We start from the raw sequence: 21401 nt of genomic DNA, 5'->3' as shown, positions 1-21401 counted from the left end.
CTGATATGGACAAGGTCAATATGGCGATCCTGACTGAGCGTCGTAACACGTTGTTGCCAAGGTCATTGAAGGTCACGGGTGCTGCCTGTCTACTGATGTCGTCTATGAAGCCTAACGATGGTGGAGTGGCCAAGTCCAACTTGTCGAGCAATATCACTGCTGCTGGTGCCAACCTGAATCATGCCTAGTGCACGTTCTCTTTCGTGAGGTTTTAACCTCGGCATCTCTGTCCTCGTTTCACAATCGTTAGTAAAGCAATGAGAATCGGTGCTCATACACCTGCTTTTAATGTCATAGTCAGTATGATTTCAGAATGAGACTCGCGCTTTTTTCTTGGCGTGGCTGCATGTTGATGCATTTTTGAATTAAGAGTCATACTGTGGACAGGAATTTGTTTCTAAAGCATTTTTTTCAACTGCACATGCCCTTCGACTTCATGTTAGTTATATTCATTGATCATTGTCATGCTGAAATCCATCTTGATGAAAATATGGACAATTTTAGACTGGTGCGTTTTCAGTGATGTTCAGTATATAAACGACATGACTACAAGCACAGGACAACATGTACAATTCAAACTGCGTTGATGCTGCAGGAAGTGTAAACAACTATTCAGGATGTTCAAGGACTGACCTCAGTCAGATGCAGTCAGATGCACTGTCACACCGTTAAACTATTAAGGATATAAAGCGTCTATAGCTGAGACAACTTTTACGACATTCCTTCGTGATCACGTTCTATGTCAAACAGCACGTTATCCCTTTGCAATGTGAGGGGGTTTATCTTGTACTAATGACATTGTATATGTAAATGAATAGGCATTGAGACTATTACGTCATGAAACCAAAAACAACTAATAACTAATTTTCTAAAATCATGTATTTATACAATGTGTTTACAGTATAATTGTACCCTTGAATAATACGTGTGTCAATAAAACATCTGCCCTCTATCTAATATATGAGATTGGAGGATACGTCTGAAATTGACGACGGTTTCTATATATTACATACAAGTCGCCTTGCAGCTTGGCTAATTACATATTTTTGTATTCTCGTAGGCGTAGGCAATATTAAGTCTCGCCTTTTCGATTACCTGTAAACTAATATACAATGTGGACACGTTTTGCTTAAAGGGCAATGATTTATCATTAAGAATTCGAAGGAAGTATCTTCTCACTGGCAACTTCTTTGAGTGGCATTTTAGAAGTTGTGAAGTACAATATAGACAAACTTTATGAAAAACAGGAAAGGGCAAGATATGATAAGGGAATATTGTCCCTACACAGTAAGATGCTTGTCAACACTGTGGTTATCAAACTGACAAATAGTATGATGTTGGTCAACACTGTGGTTATAGAACTGACACATAGTATGATGTTGGTCAACACTGTGGTTATAGGACTGACACATATTATGACGTTGGTCAACACTGTGGTTATAGGACTGACACATAGTATGATGTTGGTCAACACTGTGGTTATAGAACTGACACATAGTATGATGTTGGTCAACACTGTGGTTATAGGACTGACACATAGTATGATGTTGGTCAACACTGTGGTTATGAAACTGACACATATTATGATGTTGGTCAACACTGTGGTTATAAAACTGACACATAGTATGATGTTGGTCAACCCTGTGGTTAACTGACACATGATGTTGTTATGAAACTGACACATAGTATGATGTTGGTCAACACTGTGGTTATGAAACTGACACATAGTAAGATGTTGGTCAACACTGTGGTTATGAAACTGACACATAGTATGATGTTGGTCAACCCTGTGATTCTAAAAGTAACACATATTATGATGTTGGTCAACACTGTGGTTATGAAACTGACACATATTATGATGTTGGTCAACACTGTGGTTATAACACAAAGTAACATGTGGGAAACAGTTGGTTATAACGCTTGACACTTAGTGACATGCTGCCCAAGCAGTGTCGTTGTAAAACTGAGACATAGTAACGTATTGGACAACAATCACCACAGTAGTAATAGAACTGAAACATGGTAACATGTTAGACAACAGTGTGGTAATAGAACTGACACATGGTAACATGTTAGACAACAGTGTGGTAATAGAACTGACACATGGTAACATGTTAGACAACAGTGTGGTTATAGAACTGACACATGGTAACATGTTAGACAACAGTGTGGTTATAGAACTGACACATGGTAACATGTTAGACAACAGACTGGTCATCGAACTGCCACATTAGAATATGTTTGAGATTCTTGTGGCAATATGATTTTCATATTTAACAGGTGGGGGGCATAATGTGGCAAAATGACTAACAAATGGTGAGAGACTGACACAGCGTGCTACCAAGACTGGCGAATGATCCTAGGCTGAAAAATAGTGTGGCATTGGAACTGATATACAGTAAAATGCTGAACAACTATATTTAATGTATCCCCAAGACAGATTCGTTGTGAGTTATATGTGACCCGGGATGGTTTCATTCTGACTTTGAAAATATTTGCAACTCAGTTGACTGCCACTTTAGGCTGTGTTTCTTTAGGTTGGAATTCAGCGATTTGTCAAAACATTTTACAAATCACAACACATGAATACAACAAAGAGGAAACTCTCAAGCTGTTTTGACTGACTAGCCTCACCATCAGCTACGCGCACACTTGATAGCAACTTGAAAAGTCATTCTGCTGGGTGGTACCAAACCTAAGGCACCGGGAACAATGACGAGTCGGATGACTTTGTAGGTGGTATTCAAGTAGGCATTTCGTAGGAAAGATCAGCATATTTGCATATATTTCTTCTGAATCATGTCAATTACAATTGAGGCACAATTGACAAAGAATTAAGTGATTTCACTGGCTTTAAAAAAATAAACATTTTGAGTTGTGTATTGTTATCCGCTGAAGTGCGAGATCAAGTTAATAGTAGACCCCGATTAATGTCCGTGTAACCCACAGACCGTTGTGAAAATCGTTCGAAAATTGAGTGAACACTTTCCTTGTTCACTCCAAAGAAGGCTGTGTAGCAATATCGACACAGTGCCTACATAAATATGCACATTGGTCCAAAAACGAAGACATAAGGTAATAGCATGGCGCACGTTTGGTACAAATGTACTAACAATGTTCGGGTACTTATAAACGTCAACATGCTCTACTCAAAACAAGTTAAGAATCATCCGAATATAAATCAGATTATATTGTAACTAAACTGTCATGGCATGGCATGAGTGGTATATTTGAGATTAATAATAGCAAATAATTACCTAAATATTATTTACACGTATGAAAGAGCTTTCTATTTCATGTCAAGTTTAGTCTGTGAGGAATAGTTTCTACCTGTCCCGAAACTATGCGAGGGGTGGAGAAAAACATCTTTAACTGAGACACCAACTACATAAAAAATGGGAGCGAGTATATTGTTATTACCAACAGTGATTTGTTCATAAATTATCGACAGCATATCTCCACGTTATGTCTACTGATGGTATGGAGAATTATGAAGAATATAAACAAACAGCCACATCATTTTTCGCAAGGATGTCATAAATATCCCTCACCAAGCAGTATCTCCTCCGAATGAACATGGTGGCGCCGACGCACACACACGCACATTCATGTACATGATATTCTTCTATGTGCTACGTTTCTTTTTGCGGTAGGTATATTATAGATGGCTTTCACAAAAACAACAACATTATATTCATTGTATCAAATATCGGTATCTATCCTGCCAATCCTAACTGCAAGGAACTGATCTCCACATGAAAGGTTTCTTCTCTCTCTTCTTGCGCATCCACTTGTTAGTGTTTATCAAGATTTTAGATCTACAGCATTAAGAAGCGTCTGTCGTTGGATCAGTGAAGACCTCTCCAATGCGCAGGATAATGGCGATTTTGTGCGATGCAGCACATCAATCTTGCCCTTTGCTGTTTTGCGGCGGAAAGGCCACATATTGAACTTCTGACTCACTATACAGAAGCTCCTCGTAGACAGACTTCGTTCTCGAATTCTAATCCGTGCAAGTAGCGTGAGTGTATTATGTCAGTGAAATCACTTTGAATCTCCCATTTCTAGATGCACATAAACTCGGTGTAAGATGACGTCTTTCAGGCAGCATACCAGCGCAGTAGCGTACGTAATAAACAGAATTGGTAACTAATATGTTAGTGATGCTATTCAGGTAGCCTACATATTCACTACATATAGTATATCATATTCACCAATATGACTGTGTAGTATCTTATGTTGTATGTAATCTTCACTAATATGTTAGTGATGTTGTTCAGGTAGCCTACCTGTGTAGTATCGCATATAGTATATAATAGTCACCAATATGACTGTGTAGTATCTTATGTTGTATGTAATCTTCACTAATATGTTAGTGATGTTGTTCAGGTAGCCTACCTGTGTAGTATCGCATATAGTATATAATAGTCACCAATATGACTGTGTAGTATCTTATGTTGTATGTAATCTTCACTAATATGTTAGTGATGTTGTTCAGGTAGCCTACCTGTGTAGTATCGCATATAGTATATAATAGTCACCAATATGACTGTGTAGTATCTTATGTTGTATGTAATCTTCACTAATATGTTATGATGTTGTTCAGGTAGCCTACCTGTATATAGTATATAATAGTCTGACTGTGTAGTATCTTATGTTGTATGTAATCTTCACTAATATGTTAGTGATGTTGTTCAGGTAGCCTACCTGTGTAGTATCGCATATAGTATATAATAGTCACCAATATGACTGTGTAGTATCTTATGTTGTATGTAATCTTCACTAATATGTTAGTGATGTTGTTCAGGTAGCCTACCTGTGTAGTATCATATAGTATATAATAGTCACCTATATGACTGTGTAGTATCTTATGTTGTATGTAATCTTCACTAATATGTTAGTGATGTTGTTCAGGTAGCCTACCTGTGTAGTATCGCATATAGTATATAATAGTCACCTATATGACTGTGTAGTATCTTATGTTGTATGTAATCTTCACTAATATGTTAGTGATGTTGTTCAGGTAGCCTACCTGTGTAGTATCGCATATAGTATATAATAGTCACCAATATGACTGTGTAGTATCTTATGTTGTATGTAATCTTCACTAATATGTTAGTGATGTTGTTCAGGTAGCCTACCTGTGTAGTATCGCATATAGTATATAATAGTCACCAATATGACTGTGTAGTATCTTATGTTGTATGTAATCTTCACTAATATGTTAGTGATGTTGTTCAGGTAGCCTACCTGTGTAGTATCGCATATAGTATATAATAGTCACCTATATGACTGTGTAGTATCTTATGTTGTATGTAATCTTCACTAATATGTTAGTGATGTTGTTCAGGTAGCCTACCTGTGTAGTATCGCATATAGTATATAATAGTCACCTATATGACTGTGTAGTATCTTATGTTGTATGTAATCTTCACTAATATGTTAGTGATGTTGTTCAGGTAGCCTACCTGTGTAGTATCGCATATAGTATATAATAGTCACCAATATGACTGTGTAGTATCTTATGTTGTATGTAATCTTCACTAATATGTTAGTGATGTTGTTCAGGTAGCCTACCTGTGTAGTATCGCATATAGTATATAATAGTCACCAATATGACTGTGTAGTATCTTATGTTGTATGTAATCTTCACTAATATGTTAGTGATGTTGTTCAGGTAGCCTACCTGTGTAGTATCGCATATAGTATATAATAGTCACCTATATGACTGTGTAGTATCTTATGTTGTATGTAATCTTCACTAATATGTTAGTGATGTTGTTCAGGTAGCCTACCTGTGTAGTATCGCATATAGTATATAATAATAGTCACCAATATGACTGTGTAGTATCTTATGTTGTATGTAATCTTCACTAATATGTTAGTGATGTTGTTCAGGTAGCCTACCTGTGTAGTATCGCATATAGTATATAATAGTCACCTATATGACTGTGTAGTATCTTATGTTGTATGTAATCTTCACTAATATGTTAGTGATGTTGTTCAGGTAGCCTACCTGTGTAGTATCGCATATAGTATATAATAGTCACCAATATGACTGTGTAGTATCTTATGTTGTATGTAATCTTCACTAATATGTTAGTGATGTTGTTCAGGTAGCCTACCTGTGTAGTATCGCATATAGTATATAATAGTCACCAATATGACTGTGTAGTATCTTATGTTGTATGTAATCTTCACTAATATGTTAGTGATGTTGTTCAGGTAGCCTACCTGTGTAGTATCGCATATAGTATATAATAGTCACCAATATGACTGTGTAGTATCTTATGTTGTATGTAATCTTCACTAATATGTTAGTGATGCTATTCAGGTACCCCACCAGAGTAATATTGTACATAGTACGTAATAGTCAGTAATATATCCAACATGTTATTCAGGCGGCTTGTTTGTGTCTGTTGGAGTGAATTGTAGCCACTTGTATTGTTCGTGCACCGTTGGGTGTAATTGCTTTTCTATTTACTTCTCCACAAGCACCACATGGTGGTGCCATGCTTTCATTGACATCAACTTTCTATGACAGAAAACTATTGCTTGTTGGCACCTGGGTTGTAAGCATACTGACATTATGGCTGAGACAAACGGACATCGTGCCACGCTGAAAACCACACAATGACGTCTTATATAAATGTTCAATTATGTAACAAGCACAGCACAATTACCACTTCTCCTGATATTCTGATCAAGTGTTTATTAACAATACCTTGCTTTATATAATCGCATCGACACAAACTTTGTTTGCTCACTATGGAAGTTTTTTTTGCCTCGAAATACCTAACAGGCTTTCCTTATTCTTTGCACAATAGTTTTCCAGGTAAAATATATAATAAAATACATAATGAGTAAACCTTCCTCATCTTTTGTATAAGGATTACGTATGCCTGAGTTCCCCGGCCGTGTCACACCTAAAGACGTTAAAATATGGTACTTGTTGTTTCCTGCCTGGCGCTCGTCTTCAGTGGGAACAACAAGGACTGGTCGGCTCGGAGTCAGTATAATATGTCAGAATGGGGTATTCAAGCTTCACTGCGGCATGGTATCTTAGTGAGCTGGCACTATAAAACAAGCTTAAGTCTGGGCTAGTACAAGCAGCCACGCATACACACGCATGCACGTCGTCATATGAGCGAAATATTCTCAAGTACGACGTTAAACCTCATTTCACCTCACCTCACCTCACCTCACCTCGTATGCCTGAGCTGATATTTGAACTATCCATATGATGGTCCAAAATGCCTATATATCCAACACAACAGAGTGCCGTATGCATGTGATAACAGACACACATACCTTGTGAACACATGTACAAAATAATCACAACATTAACGTGTTTGTACTAGTGTGTATAGCATCACCCCTGTGTGTGTGTTTCGCCACTGACGTGTCCCTACCGTGGTGACGTGTGACCAGGCCGCACATACAAGACTGGTTCACCATTATAGATACGCCGAGAACTCCACCAGTTGAGCTTATCAACGCTCCAGTGTGGACGTACACAGCCGCGCGTTTCACATCGCCAATTGATCGTTTGCAAGTTTGACCATCTGCAAGAAGAAGTGTTATTCCTTAATTTGGACTTCATTATACCTTTGACATTTGTCCGTGTAAACACAGCTATCGTTGACTAGCTTTCATCTTTTATGCACTCTGGTAGTCGTTTGGAAGATTTTCCCAAAAGTTTTCACTGGAATCACATGAAGAAAGATATATTGGATGAACTTGTGTCTCTGTTCCAGCAGCGGCAAGTAGAACAGTATGGGCGTCCTTAGTACTCACATGAACATTGCCTTACAAGACTGATGGACACCGCATTCGGGAACTAGAAGGTACGAATTTGTAATTTGAATAAGGTTGAGACTCTTCAGAAAAAATACTAAGGGCTTCATAATCTATCAAATGGCAGTGGAAAGTGAGGGTGTAAAAAAGTGAAAGAGACAAAAATTAAATAATTATGAAGATTAGGGTATTATATTGTTTCACAAAAGGGTTAAGCACACCCAAAACAGACAGAGATTTCAACCAAAGATAAATATATAATCATCTATCTCAACATCGAACCAATCTCATTAACATTGTGGATAATACATGATTGAATATGGTGCGAGTATATTTGTACTGTACACCAGGTTATCTGTGTAAATGTCGTGTGCTACGCACCCTCACGTGTGTTCCTGTACACACTACTGAGAAGTGGTATATGAACATTTGTATATGCAAGACATAATATATGTTTGAATGTGGTGTAATACATATACGTATTTAGGAGTGTTCATGTACAAAAGAAAGTCTGGCTCTCTAAACTGCTTGTAATGACATTGCACTACGCCAAATATTTACACAACATACTGCGGTCTATCTGATCAAATGTCGTTTAGTCGTGTACTTACATAGGAATCACGTCAACACTATTGCTCACATTGAGGCATTTCCAATTCCATTGCCTACAAGTTTTACCGAAAATCGGTGTACTACAGAACATTTAATGTGCTTTAATTGTACAAACTGAAAACCCGATACGAATTTTCAAGTATTCCTAAAATGTATGTAAGTATGTCCTAAATTGTAAATAAAAGGACGCATGCGTTAAAAATATAAACATCATCGCGAATTGTTTATCACACATCCACATAACTTCTAAACTTGGGGAAAGATACTGTACGGAGAGGTTTTACTGATTTGCAGCTTTGCTCCTGGGTAAAAACACATTACAATCCGCATTAGGTGACACCATCATAAACGTTTATTACCTCGCGAGAATATCAGCCTGGGTAAACCGAACTGATCGTTGACAACAATAGACACGTGAATGTTTTGAAAATCGATGGAAATATTGTGAACAGAGATCCCATGGGCAAACATGTCGTCCATTCAATGGGAGAACTGAAATACCACATCGATTACAGGTTTGAAATAATCTTAAGATGTTGCATGCTTGTAGTGATGTGGCTATATGTGGGTAAGGGTTCGTATGGGTAATGCTAACAGTTGTGGTGCTGATGCCGGGTCGGATGCGTGTATGCGTGTATGTTTGTGCCTGTGTGCCTGCTTTAAGTTTTTATCATAATGCAATTGTTTTTATAAAATTCCAAACGGACTATAGCAGCATTTTAATGAATAATCACATGAGCAATAGCCTAACTAGACCTATATACAACAATTTGTACAAACTGTATGGAATATTCTGTAATGACACATTCCTAAGAATAATAAACGTCAAAACAGACCTCTGTGGAATGGACTTGGAATGTAAGAAACATATGTTAGTCTATATACAATTTTTCGGATTTTCACGTTTTCAAAGATTTGGAGGCGAGTGAATCACGATCAAAGTAACCAGTATCACAGTGATGTCAGCCTTAGAATATCCCCAAAAAAACACATCAGCTGTGTGATAATGGAAAGTAGCCTAATATTGATTAGCAATGCTCTATGAAAGGTACCCATTCCAAGCAGTCACACCAATGAAGGTCATGAATATAAATAACCCATCGGCCCTAACGAGTGAAAACATACATTGTTTGGTTTAGTACCGAAACACATGTTCTATTATTTGTGGAGCTCCTAAATGCTAATAGATGTATTAACAATTAAGAAAAGGCCACTACAATGTATCATCGTTATGCACTGTCGTTCAATGTCGTTGCACAAAATATTATCCAGTAGGTATGATCGATAAACAGTCAATAATATAATATCCATTAATAATCATAACGCAACCTAAAGATGATATACGAGCAAATGATAGGAAGGAATGTAGCAAATATCCTCATGATGATATTATTCCAGTTAATTTTCACAAAAAACGTTATTTCACAAAATCTGATGTTTACGATTAACTTGAAGTATAGTACATATTCATTACTTTTATACGCTATTCCTCATTCGATACTGACGACATTACACGTAGGATCTTCAGAAATCGTTCCACAGTATATAGAAAATACTGAAACGCTAGACGCTCCCTGGACAAACTCCATCTTCAAAGACAATCCTCGGACAAAACTGGAGGAAATCTTGTCGATAGTGTTAACTAAGTCGTGTTGGTGATGAGGGTTTTGACGCGCTTTCAACTGGAGGTAAAGTAATGGGTATTTCGAAAATATGACCCAAAGAAAATATTGATGGTGTTATCGTGTTTGGTTTTAGATCGCTTTGACATTATTAAAGGCGCGGGTCGGGACTCCAGGCAAAGGTGCAAAGGTGTTGATCTGGTTTGAACAATGTAGCTATATAAAAAAGACACACGTTTGTCTATAAACGCACAATAATAAATATATATGTGTATATTTTGGCGCATGCAGTATGCATTTTGGAGATATGAATTGTTTTGTGTGACTTTGTTTATCATCGACAAAGAAACAAAACTTTTAAGTAACCCTACGTTTGCTACATCCAATGGCCATGCGACGCAAGACGAACTAACAGTACTTCACCCTTAAACTAATAATGTCGGTGATACTTAAATAATCCCACATGCCCCGCTGCCATCACCATTCAGAGTAAACATGCTTATGGCGCTGCCGTCACCATTCGGTGTGAAGATGTTTATAGTCACACATACGGCGATGCCCTTATCATTAAGAGTAAACATGCTTATGGCGCGGCTGTCACCATTCAGAGTAAACATGCTTATGGCGCTGCCGTCACCATTCGGTGTGAAGATGTTTATAGTCACACATACGGCGATGCCCTTATCATTAAGAGTAAACATGTTTATGGCGCTGCTCTCACCATTCAGAGTAAACATGTTTATGGCGTGGCTGTCACCATTCAGGATAAATATGTTAATGGCGCGGCTGTCACCATTCGGTGTGAAGATGCATATGGTCACACTCTCTGCCGTCACCATTCAGAGTAAACATGTTTATGGCGCTGCCTTCACCATTCAGAGTAAACATGTTTAAGGCGCCGCCGTCACCATTCAGAGTAAATATGTCTAAGTGCACACATACGGCGATGCCCTTATCATTAAGAGTAAACATGTTTAAGGCGCTGCCGTCTCCATTCGGTGTAAAGATGTTTATGGTCACACATACGGCGATGCCCTTATCATTAAGAGTAAACATGTTTATGGCGCTGCAATCACCATTCGGTGTAAACACGCTTATGGCGCTGCCGTCACCATTCAGAGTAAACATGTTTATGGTTTCACATACGGCGATGCCCTTATCATTAAGAGTAAACAAAAAAATAGTCAAGTTTCATTAAGAGTAAACAAAAAAATAGTCAAGTTTAAGGCGCTGCCGTCACATTCGGTGTAAAGATGTTTATGGTCACACATAAGGCGATGCCCTTATCATTAAGAGTAAAGATGTTTAAGGCGCTGCCGTCACCATTCGGTGTAAAGATGTTTATGGTCACACATACGGCGATGCCCTAATCATTAAGAGTAAACATGCTTATGGCGCGGCTGTCACCATTCAGAGTAAACATGCTTATTGCGCGGCTGTCACCATTCGGTGTGAAGATGTCTATAGTCACACACACGGCGATGCCCTTATCATTAAGAGTAAACATGTTTATGGCGCTGGCGTCACCATTCAGAGTAAAGCTGTTTATGGTTTCACATACGGCACTGCCCTCAAGATTCTGAGTAAACATCCTATGGTCACACATAATGCGCGTCCCTTAAAATTCTGAGTAAACATGTTTATAGTCATACATATGGCTCTCCCGTCACCATTCAGCGTAAACAAGTAACAGTGTTGTTGTCGGTACTGGTGTCATACATGTCGTGAATACCATTTGAGCTTATTTGCCACATATAAACACAAAGTAATAACAAATGATTGGAAATATAATCAATATAGTAAATACGCCGCTTTATCGGATTTGTCAAAAAGTATTTTGGGGAGTATGATGGACACTTGATTGCTTGCTGTCGGCTATGATGCTACTTCATAACTGTATTATCATCCAATATACGATGATTAGATATCGGAATATATTTATTCTTAAAACATGTCCAGTATATGTTTTGAGTCCTAGCATGTTCGGAAGTAGGACACTTAATTGCAGCTTTTCGGGGTTAATGTTCCGATTTTGACGAAAGAATATGAAAATTAATGTATATCACGTTTCATAACACTGTCAGAACTGTTACATTATCAAGACACAATCGAAATGATAATTGTCGGTATTAGACTAGGCTTCAATCATTAACAGAATCTGCAACCAAATGCGTCGTAGAGGTATTGGGCTTTGCCCACAGACGCGCGCGTTCACGGTTTATACCGATAAATCCGCCAATAATAGGACTCAAGCGAATACGTTCACCTCACAGGAACTCTATAGAAACTCAATCTTGTCGAACATGGATTTCGGATATTAGAAGATTACCACGTGTATTGAAAGTCCTTCGTGGAATTGAGTCTGATTCTCATCATTGCCAACGCAAACGTTTATACAACAATTTATTGATTAAATCAGATGTTTCTAAAACTTTCTGAAAAGAATGTCGACAGCTACACGACGTCTCACTTAGTTCTAGAATTCGTGTCCAATTCGGCAGTGGTGTTGGAAGAGAGTCATGCAAGCAATTTAATACATTTCGTTTCTGAGAATATTATCATACATATGGTGTATCTTCGGAACGGAATTATATATATACTATTAAAAAGTACGGGATATTCAATAGAAAGATGTCACGGCTAATGATATTTTGTATGTTTAATGAGATCAATAGTTTAAGAGAAACATAGGATTGAGATTTGACCACAGCTATTGTCAGGCATTGGCGAAGGCAGCCTGCTGCCTAGTCTGTCTCACAGTCCCTGAACCATAATTAGTATTTTCCCTACAGCCTAGCCCTCCCTGCAATGCTAAAGCCCTAAATGAAGCAACTCTAGATTTCCCCAGGTTCAGGAATCTCTGGTCTCCCTTGGGTTCCTTTTCAATTTATATGGGATTATTTGTTACAATCAAAATTATATATATTCAGAGACTAAGCGTTCGTCAACCTGCTGCCCATCACGCAATTTACCATGAAAAATCAATCTCACGAACATTGCGTGAATTCATCAAGGAAAACGACCAATGACAACTGGGTTCATTCCGCCTCTTTCTCCTTACAGCAGTCCCAAGTTTGTTCGGAGTGGTAGGTGGTTGTTGACGGTGACGTACTGACTTATCTTACCTCACACATAATGTCGTTTTCTGATTGGCTGAGCACTCTTCTATTATTGTTAATGTACCCCGTTTTCAAGCGAGTGACATTTCCTATGTTACCCGCTGGGAATGCCGAACTGTGGGAATTCATTTGGTACTTCGTGTTAGTTATTCTTTATCTGGAATAATTGAGTCACGTATGATGTACGGCAGTTACCGATGTTGAGCGAATGCGAATCGATGAAAGGGAGATAACTGTAAATTTGTTTTCATTGTCTACTGGATTCCATGGTGTCGGTATTGCATATTTGCCTAATTCTGGTACTCCTTATTATGGCTTCAAACAGTTCAAAATTAACATTGAGGCTCAGGGAAAATAACCAAACATAGCAGGTACATCAACCCATGTCCACCTCCCCCTCGTTACCAGTGAACAACTTATGATGTTCGATAGGTGACAAATCTGGACTGAGTGCTGGCCTTGGTAAGGTGGTTACGCCACTGTCTTTTGCGCCTGTCAAAGAAGACCGAAGTATGTCTTAATTCAACCGAAAACGTTTGCCCGTCGACGATTGGTCCAGCGCTGCTACTCATGACTGTAAAGACGTCTTGCAATGTGAGATAACACGTGGCCGTCAAGATGCATGTTCCACCCATGCTGCCGATTAAGAATCGACCGCCCGCCCACTTTATGGAATACTTTGACCAGGGTTTCGTTACACAGTTTATCCCATGACACGCAGTTATCGGCCTTGGTGTTGTTTTGTCTGTCTGTTTGTCTTTCGAGAGGGAGGGAGGGAGAGTGTGTGTGTGTGAGGGAGAGAGAGAACGGGGGAGGGGGTTTGGTGTGTGTGTGTTATTGTGATGATTTTAGAAGGGGAGGGAAGTCACCCATTTTGTTCATAGATGCTTCTCCATAAATATCACTATCGCCCCTCCCTTCCCCCAGCTAAATTTATGAGCGGTCGCTAATTACCGGAAACTTTAAGAGCTTGTGTCTTAAGTACGAAGTATAAATCCCATGAGATACCAGTTCCATGTAACATTCAAATGAATAGTGATGAAACTGCATTTGAGGAAATGTTACAGGTGTTAAATTGTAAGGGAAACCCTTGCATATTTGTGTCAACAAGTCCACTCTGTTCCCGCGAAAAGAGATACCAACATCTCTTTGTAGGAAACACGATCTTACTGGTAAGATACGAACGACCACCAAGCTCAGACACAAACACACTGCTCAGACATCAACACATTTCTCAGACACCAACACACTGCTCAGACACCAACACTCTGCTCAGACACCAACACACTGCTCAGACATCAACACACTGCTCAGACATCAACACACTGCTCAGACATCAGCACACTGCTCAAACACCAACACACTGCTCAGACATCAACACACTGGTCAGACATCAACACACTGGTCAGACATCAACACACTGCTAGGACATCAACACACTGTTCAGACACCAACACACTGCTAAGACACAAGAACTCTGCTCAGACACCAACACACTGCTCAGACATCAACACACTGCTCAGACATCAGCACACTGCTCAGACACCAACACACTGCTCAGACATCAACACACTGCTCAGACATCAGCATAGCACTAAGACACCAGCAGACTGATGGAACACGTGAAAACAACTGATACCCCAAATATTGTTGGTGTTCGAACACAACCGCTGTGACACGAGCGCTCTATTCAGTTATAACCCTTCTTAGACACCATCATTCTGTCTCTTACTGGGGATTACCATCCACATCATATGGCAAATCCGTCCAGTCTGAGGTATGCCTATTGTATGCTGTGGTTCATGTTCATGCTAATAGAGAACAACACCATTGGTTACTGCAGCTATTATGACAAGGTGTATGTATACAAGGTGCAATTTGTGACACCAACGGCAAATACGTATAGCAACTGGTGTTTCGTAGTTGCATTTCGATGATATGAAAATGAGAAAATGAATTACGTTAGCATTTTCTGTGTTCGTTACATATGCTTTCTATGACATGTATATTTGAGTGTCTTCATTAACACACCTGAACTGGAATTCTCTTTTCATGTAGAGGAAGAGTTGTAAATCTCACTCATGAGAAAGGAGATTCAGTTTGTGAACTGCAGGTTTGAAGTTTGACATGTCAAACAGACATTTGTAGCACACGGCTGGAGGGTATTGGAGCCATCAGTACCAATATCGTACAGAATGCGTGTCAACAGTATTCCTTTTGACTTCCGGGTTTCACAAACCTTGAAAACAAATTGTGCCCATGAGAACAGTCTCACAGTTGCAATATCATCTGGCTCATCTGGTGCAGCTGGATGAGTGTATTATTGCGCCCACGTGGCTACAGCGGAAGTACAGACCGCGAATACCACCCCTTATTCATAACAACCAGCTTTTAAATCCCAGCTTTTGAGTTAACACCATCTTCTCTGTTACAATCTGCTCAACACATACTGTCGCTTTCAGTCTAATTTTTAAACATTACATTGCTAATCTTGCCACAGCTGACCGGTCCGCGGCCACCATGCCTACAGGTCCATTACAGTCGATTTGTTGTTAATGTCACATATCCCTATATTGAATTCAGTATTTCAAAATGTGATGACAGCTTTTCAGCGTGAGGCTCAATACCAGCGTGCTATTGATGTGACCAGGGTGGCACAAGTGACGACATGTCAGTCACGCCAGGGCCAGACGACAGACCACGCACTTGCATGTTTAATTTAGCTGTGCGCCCTAACGTGCCGGGAACTATGTTTTTGCGATCCATTCATGTAATTGTACCAGCTGTTTTTCCCTTTGGCACCAAATGAAATTTGTTTCTGATTCTGAGAATAGTCAAGAATGGTATTGTTTTGCACTGATATTCAGTATTCTGTCACTTTATCGTTTAAATTGTGAAAATTAGCGCATGTAGGAGATGATGTTCATTGTAATTTTCAACAAATACATAACTTTCGAATTATTTTACAAATTGTTTTATCAGCAAGACAAGAGTCAAATATTGTTGTATACACATAAAATGTAGTCTTCTTTGCATTATTCTACTAACTGCGAAAGTGAACGTAAACATTTTCCCCTTCTTTAAAAGGGCGGTACATGACCTTCACCGCCACTATTGTTACCGCTACCTTGCCATTTTCTGGTAAAAGGACCACAACGTTTTTCATCGTCCTTCAGAAAGCACACGTCGGATGTTTTGTAACACAAGCAAACTCACTACTAGTAATGAAAAAGCTTTGCTGAGCCTAATGGCCAAAGATTAAGTGTCTGGCCCAGAACCGATATTTTTGGCTTAACAAGAGAAATAATAGACTGACCCGAGTCATCAACTACAGTGTGTTACAAGGGTTTTGTAACCAGGCAACAATCTCTGAGGTCATGTTGTTTTTCTTCATCTGTGAGCTCGTAACCAAATTACTGCCAGTATCCTTTTTTCAAACCAGGAACTAATTAATCTAATTCCTGTCAGCTTTAACTGAATGGGGGAGATTGGCGTCTAAGTAAAATTAGGAACGTTGGTCCATTTTGTTAATATCAGCCTATCACTAAATACTTAAGGCCATTTATTGCATCAGGGATTCCTTGGAATGTGTGAGATAACGTCAAGTCGATCGTATGTTTATTAATATCTATAAGTAGTAGAGATGCGCTGTCACTACAGTACAATTCACACGATTATCATCAAGTACGGTAACGGATGCAGATATAAAGCCGGTGTCACTTGGGAAACAATGTGTGATATAAGTAAGATCCAAAATAACACTGTTTGCTGATCTATTTAATGTCCTACCACGTGTACTTGGAAGCCACAGGGTCAGACACAGAAATCCTCAGTGACGTATGTTGCTATAAACAAACACTGCCACATACTGAGGAACGGTTGATACTGCACCAGCTGACGAAAGCCACGAGGAGCTCCACTCTAGCAGCAAAGGGTACTTTCTTTGAAGCATATTTACGCCTAAGTTGATGCATGTCTCTTTAGGAACATGGTGTAGCAAGCACTTAGGTGTAGGCATGTTTCATAGAACGTTGCCCATTTCACACGAACTACAGTTGCCGAACACCAGGACGTTGCAGATGAAGTTTAGATTTTGATGCAAACCGCAAGAAAAGTGTTAAAGAAACAAAGGACCTTCTGACAACAGTTGTCACATACTTGTGTTCCCAATATTCATCATCTTACATATTATGATATTAGTCGGCTGTTGGTTTGATCAAATATTAATCATCAGTTAAGGGCACATATTTATGAAACATATTGTGATGTATTGTGTTGAATGTCAAAGACAATTTCGTTTCTACGGAAGGCTGAATTATGAAACTATTTGTAAACAATGCTGTGTTTTTATCACCATGGAAGTACTGATTGAGCCACCTCTCCTACATGCTTAGTTGCTGACTATTTTTGACAAATTAGAAAAAAACAATTTTCAAAACCTGTTTTGTGATGTTGCATGTTGCCAAAGGGAAGCTAGTTATTTGTTTTCCAGCTGTGCACTTTACCCAGAAGATATATTGACGCAGACACGAAAGACCATTAATACACTGCTACGAGCTACAAATGAGATATCTAATCAGCGAGGTCTTTATTTGCTGTCTTTATGTTCCACGAATAAGTCAACGGTTATTTCTTTATTCACCGCCTGGAGAACAGCTCCATTTTTCTGACACATTGGTCCATATTAACGTCATCCATTACTCGGTGATTAGATTTATGATAATATACCTAAACGTCTTTCGTTTGCCACTCCAACTACATAGTGTGGCAAAACGGATGATGAATATATCACAGTCGCTGACTGGAAGCACAATCCTATCAGAGTTCAGCTCTGTCATATGCACAAGAGTTGAAAGATGCTGCTGTTTTCAAAATCTAGTTTTCAAGATCTAGCAGCGCAATAATTAAGAACAAACGGTCCGTTCTCATTAAAGAGATCATTCAAATAATCAGCAAGTGTTTGCGACACTAACGTGTTTAAATTACGTTACAATCCAAATATATCTGATGAAGGTTTCTTAACTGATTGAAAGAGTATTCTCTTTTAGATTTATTGATTGGCCTGTACGTTATAAGTGCTGCAGGTTAAATACCATTTGTCTGTAATGAAGGAAGGTACACCCACCGATCTCTGTAAATGATCTCTAATGGAACTAGCCCAGGGAAGAGCAATGTCAGCCCGACTATAACTACACCGACAATTTTCTAAAGACAACTTTACACTCTAGTGGTTTAGATCGACAGTTTTAAACACTTGGGGCGAAATGAGTTCTTTCATTGGACGGTGGTTACAGTTGTGGAGAGAGCACTTTGGGCAAATGTAGTCTTTGAAAAAGAGCCCACTTAATAAATATACTGGCGCGTTTCATAATTGGAGGAATAATGAATGTGATCTCTTTGAAAACTAAACATTTCTTTCAGTAACATATTAAGCGTAACATCCAAACGTATTAAGATATTTTATGTGCATGCCAAGAAATCAAACCTGAAAACGTGTTGAGCGAAAATATATCACGTTTTTCGTCATTTGCAACACTGTAGTTGAGATAGATGTGCGGCTACATTGCTTACTGACAGAATACTGCCGGCTCTCTGGAAATATATAACCAGTTACACGAGTATAACATGTGTCCGTCCCTTTGTATCACATATGTAACACGATAGCCACAACAGGGACGAAGACAATGCCCAAACTTGGCGTTTAGTGAAAGATAGGGGACTCGAAATCTGTACAGGTACACAGTCTAGCAGCCAATGTTCTGGGGTTGGTCCTCCGCATGCACAGAGCCTATGATCGATACCACAAAACGAAGTCAAACTAGGTTCGTGACTGTATCTATTGGATTTGGTATGTGCAAATAATGTCAGCAAAATTAAGCTTCTGCATCTTCATTTGAAACGCTTTGAGGTTTATAGTGCTGTTCTGAGACATATTTGTTTCCATATGATACGTTTATGGGCAGTATCGGTTACGGTTACATTGCCTTTTGTCTGTTCATGCAATGATGTAACAAACACCAGTAATAACTGGAACTGATTGCAGTCAGGGATGACTGTCAGTATGAAAGCAGCTCTTCAACGTCATGTGTTAATGGAATCTCAACTTATATGCAAAAAACCTGTCGCAGCATACCATCTTTATTACATAGCCTCATGTGTATTGGTAGTGTTGCTTGTAGGGATTGCAAAAGACTGTATCTTAGGTGATTAATGAACCATTGTCACAGGTAGGCAACTTACAGAATCTATTATGTTCATCAGTAAACGTATCCTGTTTCTTCATCTGTCAGGTGGCTACAGTAATGATGTCGTCGTGGATAACTGTAATGGCGCTGTCAGTATTACGTCACTGTCATAGATGCTCCTGTCATGGATTTGACTGTCATATTTTTGTTATGTGTCGACTGTAATGTTACAGTCATGCGTCGACTGTAACGTACCGTCAGGGTATTAAGTGTAACATTAAGAAATAGATGCCATGTCACAGTATTGTGAATGCACCACGACACAGACGTGCAGATAAACCCACAACTTGGACAGGCAGCAGCACCCCCTCAACTCGTGCCCTCATGTCCTTTTTTTGAATAATGAATGATAAGATAGAACATACGAAATAAAATGTATGTAAGCTTGAAAAAGTATAGCGATCACAGGGAAGGTCAGTTTTCCACGCGCTTCCCTTCCACCACAGTCAGTATCTGTGAAACATATTCAGTTGTTTGTTAAGTTCACCATTTGTGTAGCTATACGCAAATAGTTTGAACATAGCACATTACATCTAATATTAGCATATTAGAAAATCATATCAATGGATAGTTTTGTCAGAGAAAGGAAAAAGACGACTAAAAACTCAACCTTGTTTCAAGTCAAGTGGACGTTCAAAGACATCAGTTCGTCATTACTAGGAACAAATCCAATGATGCAGAATACAATGAGTTGAGTATTTCCTTTGTGTCAACATCAAGGCTTTATTGTCAGAACAGACACAAATGAAATAAATACACATTGGTTAAAATCGACTGCGAGAACCCGTTTCACGAATCTTTGCAGAGTTGTTTTTGTGTCTTCGACATGTTTTTGTATTTTTCCAAGTCGATCCAGCCTTCTGCTGTAATCATTTCCATGTGTTGTATAACTTGTGATATGGCTCCTCCAGCTCGGTCACTACACGCCCGTCATGACCAGACTACCTGAGGTCACGACGTTCTGGACCAATGTAGATTTCCTCTCAGTAGGTGAAGTAACATCAACAAGGTTCTAAGAAGATTTCTCTACATCAGCTTCCGCATCAGTTCACAAACAATCTAGATTAATGTTATTTTGGGACAAAGAAACATGCAGCTCAGAATTATTTCTTTCCTGAGTATTATCTGCTTCCTCCAAAGATAATTCCAGATGAAAGTGATCAGATTGTGATATGTCACTAACATGCGTCACGAAAAGATGGGGAAAAGTCCATTGATAATTTTTAAAATTAGTCTTTTACACTGAATGTGCTACCTCTGTCCTTCCATTCACAGTGCACATGTTAAAGTAAATCACATTGCCCAGGTGTGTTACAGAATATAGTGACCTCCTAATGTCGATGGTTGTGTTATCTTCAGGAAGGAGACGGTTAAATCGTAGATATTGTCGGAAATATAGTCGGTCAAATTATTCCCAGGGCTGAACTTCTCCCCAGCATCAGCGAGGGATACCCAGTGAAGATCGCGGATGCCTGAGACGAAGACAGATGAATATGTTTCAGGTATATCAAAATATAGAACACTGATCCTGTTGTAGGCTTTTAAGTTCTTAAAGCTTACTGTCTCAGAATTACATCTTAGTGTCGTATGTTTTTGGTTTTTTTTGTCACAATTAGGAAGGTATAAAAACAACCACATCTATTCTTGTAATAGTACATGAATGTGAAGACATACCCACCAGTTGTACCGTAGTCTTATGCCAATCGAGAACAAACATGGAATACACAGAAACGCTTGAACTGGGAAGGCACTGTCTCAGTTTTTTATCAAGGGTAACGAATCATGAATTTAGACGAAACAATTAACACTACGCCTACTGAGCTGATGGTTACAACAGAAGTACACAGTTTAAGAAAGATGAAGCTGCACGCGGTTATGCGTGAGTGGCCTAACCATGCAGAAAATCCTAGGAAATGATTGTTATGAAAACTTGATAGCTTGCGTTTAAATGGTACTTTGAATGATTCGTCATGAAAGAAGATGTGGATAGATGATTGAGTAAATTT

At 38.9% G+C, this 21401-nt stretch overlaps 1 protein-coding gene across 1 annotated transcript in view; it reads left to right on the top strand.

Moving 5' to 3' along the window:
- Window positions 1-7497: 7497 nt before the first annotated feature.
- Window positions 7498-21401, top strand: part of LOC124273330 (neuropeptide Y receptor type 4-like) — a 42671-nt gene continuing 28767 nt past the window's right edge. Inside the window, exon 1 of the mRNA XM_046708569.1 lies at window positions 7498-7847. The gene's annotated coding sequence lies outside the window, so the exon portion shown is untranslated. The remainder of the gene's footprint in view (window positions 7848-21401) is intronic.

This window comes from Haliotis rubra, unplaced genomic scaffold, assembly GCF_003918875.1.
Source record: "Haliotis rubra isolate DU_JTF1 unplaced genomic scaffold, ASM391887v1 Scf18, whole genome shotgun sequence".
In the NCBI taxonomy this organism is placed as follows: Eukaryota; Metazoa; Mollusca; class Gastropoda; order Lepetellida; family Haliotidae; genus Haliotis; species Haliotis rubra.
The sequence above is the reverse complement of the archived record's forward strand: the minus strand, read 5'-3'. Positions and strand labels throughout refer to the sequence as shown.